The sequence below is a fragment of the Propithecus coquereli genome, unplaced genomic scaffold (assembly GCF_000956105.1).
Source record: "Propithecus coquereli isolate 6110/MARCELLA unplaced genomic scaffold, Pcoq_1.0 Scaffold11, whole genome shotgun sequence".
Lineage (NCBI taxonomy): Eukaryota > Metazoa > Chordata > Mammalia > Primates > Indriidae > Propithecus > Propithecus coquereli.
Genome location: NW_012134969.1, coordinates 12,563,769 through 12,574,214, shown reverse-complemented (window position 1 = coordinate 12,574,214; position 10,446 = coordinate 12,563,769). Strand labels below are relative to the sequence as shown.

Sequence of the window (10,446 nt, the reverse complement as noted above, 5' to 3'; positions counted from 1 at the left end):
GATTCATCCTGGGCAGCTGTTCTCAGGAGCAGGAGTTGTTCATCTCCATCTGCCTGCTTTCCCACCTAAGTGCACCCCCCTACCCCATGGAAGATTCAATGGACAGGGACAGGTGCCCCCATAGGCCCCAGAACATCTTTTCAATTAGTGGAAATCAGTTCCACTTTGCAGATGACAATCCCGATGCTCAGAGAAGTAAAATGACTTCTCGAAGGTCGTGCATAGAGGTTGTGAACTAAAGGCTGACAAAGATTATCACTTTAAGGTGGATAATCATGAAAATGAACCCAAATTATCTTTAAGAACAGTCAGTTTAGGGGCTGATGCAAAGGATGAACAGCACATGGTTGAAGCAGAGACAACGAATTAGGAAGGCAGTCCAATTAAAGTAACACTGGCAATTTGACAACACCTGCACAGGCAATGGTTTCCCCTGGGGGCTTTAAAACAACACCCGCCATGGTCTTACAATTGAAGTGTGGTTCAGGGATTATGCATTTTAGTGGGCAGCACTTAGTAGCTGTGAAAGAAGATGCAGAGTGAGAAGATGAAGAGGAGAAGGATGTGAAACTCTCAAGTATAACTGGAAAGCAGTCTGCCCCTGGAAGTGGTAGCGAGGTTCCACATAAAAAAAGTAAAACTTGCTGCTGCTGAAGATGATGATGATGATGATAATTTTAATGATGAGGAAACTGAAGAAAAAGCTCCAGCAATCTACATGAGATACTCTAGCCAAAAATGCACAAAAATCAAACCAGAACGGAAGACTCAAAACCATCAATGCCAAGATCAAAAGGTCAAACATCCTTCAAAAAACAAGAAAAATTTCGTAAAACACCAAAAGGACTTAGTTCTGTAGAATACATTAAAGTAAAAATTCAAGCAAGTATAGAAAAAGAACATTGAGCCGTCCTGGGCACTCCTGGTAAATTAAGCCCCAAGATGTGGGGAGAGGGAAAGGAGAGACAATACAGTCCACACTGAGTATCACCAACAATCCGGACTGAAGTCTTCTGTTTTAATCTCTATCCCCTTTCCTGATTTGCCAGCCACGCCCCTTCCAGGCTGGAAACAATCTCACCCTTGATTTCCTAAAGCACTTTCTTTGATTGTTGTGATTCGGTGAACCGTGCTCTCTGCTTTCTATTACTTTTGAATTTGCCTCACTCTGACCATGTTTTAATCAACTTTATAACTCCTTAGGTGCTCAATAGACATTTGAATGAATAAAAAAAAGTAGACAAAACTTCTACCAAAGAAGTAGATCAGAGAAACACAGTGTATTACTCACAGCAGAGCAAAAAGCAGGAACATCAGCAAAGGGGACCAGTTCCACCACCCTTGGGTCCCTTGTGGAGCATGATAAGTCCAGATGGCTGCCACATACAAAGGGTTACATCACAGCTGAGGAACCTAGGGCCAAAGTCCCAGCACCTTTTTGAGCAAGCAGCAAACATTGTCACAAGAAACAAGCCAATACCCCTCTCCAGGGGAACAAGTAATCACATGGTGGTTACACTGTGTCTGCCTTCATCTTCTCTGTCCTGAGAAAGACAAGCCTTACAGTCTGGCACAGTCAGCAAGAACATCAAGATGCTCAAGGGTCTATGGTGGATGGCCTTTCCCAACAGGAGGTGTTCATGAGTGTTTGTTGAATGAATACACGAGCGGAGTTGTAGGCTCTGCTTAGAGTGAAAGGTCTTTGCCAGGTTTCATTTGATGACTTGGAATGGAAAACCTGTTTGTGTCATAGTGTATAGTTTTAACTATGTGATCTAAAACCATGTTGTTCCCACTATACTTGGGACCTTGAGGAGTGCTAGAGCGAAATATGGGTGTGTAGGAGGGTAGGACATTGGCAGATGAAATGCAAATTTTGCTGGGAAAATAGAGAGGCATTTTGGGAAACAGGTTGATGAGCCTTAGAATTATTTGCAAAACTGCTCGAAATTCCCACATAGTGCCGTGCTGTGATTGGCTATTAAGTTGCAGCTGCAACTTGGAACAAGTTGTTACCCAAGTTTTAAATAATTCTTTGAAATGTGCAATTCTCCATGGAATGGTAGATTAAAATTCATGTTCTCTTTTTTTAATACTTCATAAAATTTTCCTTTTCAAATCTACTTCTGCCTGTACTGGGGAGAGTGAGAGCTACTGCAGGGAGTTTGTAAAATAACCAAGGTAGCAATAGCCTGAAAGGGGCTGATGGATGAGAGAGTTTTATCTGTAAAGTTAGGAATTAATAATGTCATCTTGTTAAGACTCGAAGGACTGCTTGAGCTGTTTTAACTGAGCGATTAAATTAGATCAAGTATCAAGGCCCAGGATTAGACTGAATTATTCATTGATAAAACCATAGCTAAAGTGTCTCAAATCCACCCTTAGAACCAAAAAGCAGCAATTTGATTTGCCCCTTTTCATCAAAACGAAGCCCTCAAGGCCCGGGGGGAACGGTGGTATCGGATCCACCAGTGTGTGCACACGCCAGCTCTGCCCTGCCCTGGTGCGGCTTTCTCCCGGCTCTTACCCGTCTCCCAGGGTCTTACCTATCCCGAGATGTCTTCTCGGACCACTTCGGCCCTCTGAGCTCTCAACTTGAAGGCTCGAAATCCTTATTTCCTGTAGCAGTGGTTCTCACACTTTAGCACGCATCAGAATCACCCAGAGAACTTGTAAAAACACAGATTTCTGGATCCTACCCCAAGAGTATTCAGGATATCTGGGGCGGTGCTAGCAATTTTGCATTTCTAACAAGTTTCCGGGTGCTGCTGCTGCTGCTCCTGCTGTTCCTAATACCACACTTTGAGAACCACTGATTACTAATCCCTGTGTTTTGCACCTGATTGTGTATGTCTTGGGATACAAGACCTTTCTTCTCATATTGCTATTGACATTTTCATGCGCACATGTCTGGCCTAGCACACAGAAGGTACTCAATAAATGTTAGTTCCATTCCCCATTTTCCCCACTTTCTTATTTGAATTATAAATTCTTAGAAGAAAGGTATCTTTAATATATGCAGCTATGTACCTAGGAAGTACTTAATACAGATTTGCTAAATAAATGGATAGGTAGAAAATTCTTGATTTCAGTGAAGGTTTTTTTCCTAAGACTTCCAGGCTCTTATCTTGTTCTGTTATGCATACCTTCAGTTTTCCTCAAGACACACAGCCCAGTAGCACAGAAATATCTTTCGTGGTTGGTTGTTGTGGAAGGAACTGACAAATTAAAATGTCTCACTTCAATGTAGTTCCCAATTGGCCAGAGAGTTTTCTGTTCCTGGGTTCTTTCACGCTGCTGAATTAAGTGATAAGGTCATAGGTTTTCCTGGCTGATGTCTCTGTAGTCTCTCGACACAGGGTTCTCACTGGGGTTTGGTTGAACATTTGGAGATATGATTTTTCTTTATGTGAAAGACATTTTTTACCTTGACCTTCACAGGATGGCAGCAGGGCGGAGGCTGCCTGATACATGTGATTTTGTTTCTCTGTAATCAGTGGGGCTTGATTCTTGCATGTGTGTCCAATTGGGGAGGAGAGCTTGGGAAGAGAAATAACAGACTCTTTTCCTCCCGCTGTTGCCAAATACAGGGGCTCAGTTCCTACGGGGCAGGCATTAGGGGAGTAGAGGCCGGTCATTCCATATTTCAAACACCCTTTTAAATATTTTTTATATAAAAGCTTTTTAGTGTTATCAATAAGTCCATTCTCTATTTGACACCTAAGAGAGTGGAGTCTTATTAGCTGTAACTGTTAGGATAATCAATTTTTTCCGCCGTCAATGAATCCTGTGAGTATAGTGGAAAAAACACGGATTTGGGGCTGCGTGACTAGAGCTCAACCCTTGGCTTTGCCTCTGAGTGAATTCTGGTCTGTTGAGAAGCAGACACTAAGGATTAGACAGCCCCTTAGTTCCCATGCAGAGGGAGAAGACCTTCAGATCCCATGCAGGGCTGACCCCTAGAGAAAGAAAGCAGGAAGGAGAATTGGGTGGGAGGTCTCACACTGCAGTGCTGAACGGAAGGTTTGGCCAGGTTTCTGGGAAGTCTTCAAGCCAAAGGTGCCCATGGGAGGAATCCTGTGTCTCGCCGCAGTGATCCTGCATTTGTCCTCACTTAGCGCTCCACCCCACCCCGACCCCGGCTAAGGCTGGAGAAGCTGGAAGACGTGTGGTCTCAGAGGGAAAGTTGCTTCCTGGCAACTCTGTCCCCCGCCCCGCAGGGGATCTGAGGAGCTCATTTCCACGGTCACCACATCCTCTAGAACGTGTGTTCACTGCCCCGTGGAAACAGTCTGATGGGGATATCAATTGGGGTGCTACACCTCTTCTTAGCTGAGTGTGTCTGTGAATGATTTCTGTCTAGAGCTCACATCTTGGGGAGAGTGACGGAGAGGTTAAAAACAACTGAGCTGATTCATCTCGGCAATCGCTGCCTTGGTTCATAACTGAAATTTCTGAATCTGGTTCCCAAACTTTTCTCTCAATTCTTAAATTATTCTCCATCTTCCTGCTCAAGCTAAACAAGTGTCATTATTGTTGTCTGAAACCAAAGAACTCTGACTCATCTGCTAACTAGGATTTGGGGTGTTCACCTAATCTTTCCGTACCACTTGTTAAATGTGGTAGTCTGGGAGAGTTAAATAAGATAGAATATGTCAAACATTGGTACATGGATGGTGCCCAACAATTTTTCTCCCTTCAAAATTGATTTTATATTTTCATAATATGTATCTCTGAGATTTGAATTTGGAATAAAATTGCATGGGGTTGTAAATGCTCATTTTTACAAACATCACCCCGCCATTTATGGATTATTATAGGGGCAGCAAAACTCCACCTCCATCCTCTTAGGGTCATAGCTAGGCCTGAAAACTAAATTGACATAGAGAGATTAATGGGGGAAAAGCACACGAATCCAGTTAACACAAGTGTCATGTGGCATGGGAGGCCTCAAAAGGAAACAGAGACCCAAAGAAGCAGAGTCAGTGGCTGCTAGGTCGGACAAAGAATACTAAATTGTGAAGAAGCAACTGAATTCTGTGGGAAGGCTTGAAAGATAAGAGTTATTTTAACCATGCCTATACAGATTCTTTTAGTCTTGACTTCTCATACTTGAGGATAAGAACGTTGCCTCTCCTTCTAGTACAGGAAGGGTGTCGTTCACACTTGAATTTCATCTCTACTTTTAAGAAACAGAGAAGAGATCAGCATGATCTTTTTGCACCTTCCATTTTTCAAGTGCCTTTAATTCAAAATAGTCAATATGTCAGAGTGATATATTTTTAACTCCCTTAATGTCAACTATGTAACAAGTAAAATTCCACAAAGGATACTCAAGACATGGTGCCCAGTCTTAGGGAGAAGCAACCACTTTCTCAAAAATCTTAACTCCCTATTGTCTCAAATAAAATTCAAAATACTTTTTTTTTTTTTCATTTAAGGCCACTCAGCACCTGCCCTGTCTTTCCTTTCTAGCCTTATTTACCAGCCCTGCCCACTGCATGCCCCACTCACTTGGATTGAGCCCACCTTGCCATTGTGGTATCTGGGGTCCTCTCATGACAGCCCATCTGCCCCTTTGTGCCACTTATCCTGTCCCCTACTGTTCTGCTATCAGATCTTGCCTGTCCTTGTGGCCAACCTCAAACGTCCTCTACATGAAACCTCTGTGGTCCCAACCAGCCCAGTGCTTCCTCCCTGCTCCTCTGTGCTTCCTCTCACATCTGCTCTTGCCCATGGCAGCTCCCAACTCAGGGTGGCCCTGCGTGTCCACACTGGGACTCCCCCACTGGGCTGAGGGTAGGGCTTGTACCCCACTGATCTTTATTTGCCCCAGAGTTCCCAGCAGGGTGTCTCTGACATAAACGCTCCTGAGTGATATATAAAATTCCATGGGAGGAGGGCAGATGGGAGGGATGCAAGGCGATGGCAGGAGGCAGGCAATAAGTGGCTCAGTGCTCTGTGAGAGGTTCATATACAGCTCTTTTTAAATTTTATCTTGAAATTCCAAACTCAGAGAAATGTTGTACCTACAGTACAAAGGACTTCTGTACCCCTTTCACCCCAATTTACCAATTGCTAATATTTTGCCACTTTTGCTTTATCATTTTTTTACTCTTTATATTATTTTTCTGAATCATGTGAAAATAAGAACAATAAATCATGCCACTTGCTCCTAAATACTTCAGTGTATGTTTACTAAGAATAAGAACATTCTCTTACACAGGCCACAGTGTGGTATCAAAATCAGGAAATTTAATACTAATACAGGATTAATCTATACCTTAATTAAACTCATTCAATTTTCCCAATATCTATCAGTTTTTTGTGGGGTTTTTTGGTGTGTGTGTGTGGCTCAGGATCCAATCTAGGATCATATATTAAATTTTGTTTTCATGACAGATAAAGTTAAAAATGGCACTATTTTGGGATCCAGGTTATACTCAAATGTGAGACGCATGTTTTTGCTCATACCAGCACATTATGAGAGCAAAGAAAAGAGTCTTGTGATCTTATATCACGATGCTGTGCTTCCTGTGGCTTTCTATTTCAGACCCATCAGAGGTTCTGCACAGATTGAGACCTCAGGGTGCTCTCCCCATTGATGGTGGGACAGGCTTCCAGCAGAATGAGATATGCCTGTCTGCTCACATTTCCCAGAGATTGGCAAGGAAGCAGATCCCCGTTAGACTCAAAATGGCAGGAAACACTCACTCTGAAGTGGGTTTTGTGAAGCGATATTACTGATGTTAATTATTAATCATATTATTTTAAGATTCGAAATTAACACAATTATCCATGTCTTATAAATCACAGAAACACAAAATATTAGCCTTTCACTTACACGAGTGTAAAGACTAATTTTAGCGTTTCGTAAGTTGAAAGGCAAATCACCCCAAACATTACCAACTGGAGATGCTGAGGGAGAAGAGAGGCCAACTCTTTTGTCCCTTTGGTGTGATCCTGACACTTTTAATATTTGAGAGTCCTGGGTTCTGATCTTGTTTGGCTCCCACCTTCCACCCCTGTGCAGGAAGACAGAAATTCTTTGTCAGGGAACTTTCACTCTGCAAGGCTTTTCACATGCCAGCCTTTCTTCCTGGATCGTCTACTCTCGCCTTGTTGGAAACTCTATTCCATAGTCTAGTTCGGTGGCCGCCTCCTCCATGAAGCCCACGGCCCTTTCGGCAGTGATCTGTCCTCTCCTTCCCGCACCTTCCGCATTGCTCAGTGTTACAGTAAGTACTGCGGTTTTGTAATGATGCGATGGTGCTTGAGATCATACATGAATTACATCTTCATCTCATAACCAGCAGGGTTCCTGGTGCCTGGCTGGGGAGTAGGGAATGAATGAATTCCTGACGCTGTCTCATACTGACCTTCTCTGAATCCCTGATCCTCCTCACTGCATTTTCAGGCTGCTAGTTCTCATTCTTGGTGCTTTCCTCCTCTCCCAAGCCCTTTTGTTACTTTACTTTTCACTTGGGTGAAATCAGTACAGCAGCTTTATTGCAGTCGGGAAGGCTTTTGGACTACAAAGCAGCCGTGGTGGTTTGGGTGGGGGAAATCCATTTGAAGGCTATTGGAAAGCAGAACCCTGGAGGGCTCTATAAATCCATCTTGTCACTTCTGCTTCTCCTTGACTGATGGGTATTTTTCTCATGCTCAAAGACCTCCAGGGATGCCCCGGTTAAAAACCTTTATAGTCTAAATAGTCATGTATGGGTTCAGGAAAGACAAAAAAAAAAAAAAAAAGAAAAAGAAACCTTACAGTGGCAGAGTGACAAAGCATGTGTAATTGTTAAGAAACATAGAGATGCCCCAGCACAGAACACAGCTCCTCCAAGGCTGTTAGGGCTGGGGCTGAAGAGAGGTCTAGCCCCACCAAGAATGGTCATCAGTGCGAATGTGTCTGGTCTCACAGATGCGTTCCCTGGTCCCACTCTTGTTTCCTTACAACTTGTCAATTCAGCAGGCCTCGCCCAGTCCAGACCATTGGCCCTTCTCATCCTTGGCAGCTTCTGCTATTAAGCCCATATCTTACCTAATACCACCCCTGCTGCACTCTTGCTCTATTTCCCAGGTCTTGGAATTCTACCTGTACCTGATCTCAACCCCTGGGTGCAAGCACCTGTATACTCTATCAGTGCTGTAATGGCTAATGTATAAGGTGTGGCTTAAAAGAGCCAGGGCTACCCATTGGCCAGTAGAGCAAAATTTTGGCATCTTATATAATGTTGCCTCTTGTGTCCTAGGAGGTAAATTCAGTTAATGTGTCACCTACGCGTTTTAAATGCTAATAAAAGAAATGAGCGCATCTCTCACAACTATCACAGTAGTGGGAATTGTAAGGGGGACAAAAAGGCCAGATGTGTTTGGCTTCATTTCTTAGTCACCACCAGCATCTTTGCTCTATATTTGTGTCTCAGTGACGTTCCATTCTTGCTGCTAGGCCTGGCCTATTGTTAACACAGCACATGTGGGCTGCACCAGTGATTTGTGTCCTAGGAGGTTTCACTTTACAAAAATAGGCAAAGCTTGGCTTTTCACAGTCACTTCCTCTGTAATTAAAATGACATATTTCTTAAGTTAGGAAAGGATGCGTTTATGGTAAGGGGAATAACAGTCTCTTCAAAGAGAATGAATTTCTATGCTTGGACCATTGCCATATATAATACAAGGCTTACTATTACTTGAAAATGAGTTTGAACATTGGATTTAACCAGATAGTGAAAATTGGATAAATTAAGCTTCGGGTTCTTTGCTATTGGAGAACATATTGATTTTTTCTATTTTTTATTTTTTTATTTAGTCCCGGGGAAGTGGAGTGAATGGAAGCATTTTGGCACAAGTTCCTTTTAAAAAAAAGGAGTTAGGAATACGCATATCTTCCTCTGGAAGGGTGAGAAGAATCTTTGTTTTTCAATATTTGTTCCATCATGAACTTATTTTTGGTGTAATGGTATGTCCCAACACCACTTATTGAATCATTCATCTTTTCTCCACCGATTAGAAACACCAATTTTTCATATTATAAAAACTAGACCAGGCACGATGGCTCATGCCTGTAATCCTAGCTCTCTGGGAGGCCGAGGCGGGCGGATTGTTTGAGCTCAGGAGTTCGAAACCAGCCTGAGCAAGAGCGAGACCCCGTCTCTACTAAAATTAGAAAGAAATTAATTGGACAACTAAAAATATATAGAAAAAATTAGCCGGGCATGGTGGCGCATGCCTGTAGTCTCAGCTACTCGGGAGGCTGAGGCAATAGGATCGCTTGAGCCCAGGAGTTTGAGGTTGCTGTGAGCTAGGCTGATGCCACGGCACTCACTCTAGCCAGGGCAACAGAGTGAGACTCTGTCTCAAAAAAAAAAACAAAAAAACTAATAACTAATGTTTTATTAATTTTATATTTTAGGACTAAAACAACTATAAATATATGTGTTAAAATATTTCCTTATCATATGTAAACATGTAAACCATACCACAAGTTTTAATATCCTATCTTGGCATTTCTTCACTTTTAAAGATGTATTTAGGAAACTCAAATAGGGAACTGGCCAAGCTTCCCCTTAACTGTGGGGTGCAGGGGCCTGAGAAATATGACCAGCTACCCTGCAGCTAGTTCCTCCTATAGCAAGGTTCCCCCAAGCTTTGGCCCCAGAGACTTACGAAGACCAAGTCATTCAAGTCACAAAGGCAGTGGCCGCAGCAACCTCACAGCTGATGGTGGCAGATTGCTCAGGCCCTGGGATCAGTGCACGGTGAGAGCTGCAATGACATGGAGGGGACTAGAGGGGCCAACTGTAGTGTCTACACTGCTCGCTGCAGATGTCCACCACTAGAAGTCCTCAGAAGTCACTGACAGTGGGACGGAGAGGAAAGGGTTCTGACAAGCAAAAGATAGAGCCAACACGGAAAGTGTCCCACCCCACTCACTGGAATGGGCTGAGTTGGAGTCCCACAGCACGCCGCCAACTCAGGGAAGAACATCGTGTGTGCGTGTGTGTGTGTTGTGTGTATCAGAGGAAGGGGCTTGTTTTTATTTGTTTGATGGTTGGTCGTGATGTGGAGCAGATTTTTTGGTTTTGATAGTGGGTTTTGCTGCTTTGTTTGTTCCATGAAGTGGATTCTGAACCTGAATGTCTTTCTTGTTGCCCTGAGTTATTCTGACTGGATCCCAAGATGCTTTCCCGGTGGGGGAATGTTTTGGAAAGGAGTTCAGAGCAGTTACACTGGATCTTGTTCTCCTGGTTATTAAGTAACAGAGATAAGAATAATAATATAAGCTTGCTTTTTTTTTTTTTTTTTTTGCTCTTTTGAATCTGAAACAAGTTTACCACAGGAAATGGATGCAGATAAAAATATATTCAAGCGACTGCAACTTGGAATAGCTCACAGAAAAAGTTCTCCTATTTAATTCAGAAAGCAAAACATTGTTGGATTTTT

At 43.0% G+C, this 10,446-nt stretch overlaps 1 pseudogene; it reads left to right on the top strand.

Moving 5' to 3' along the window:
* The first annotated feature begins 86 nt into the window (after nt 1–86).
* On the top strand, nt 87–906 carry LOC105813737 (annotated as a pseudogene).
* The last annotated feature ends 9,540 nt before the right edge of the window (nt 907–10,446 follow it).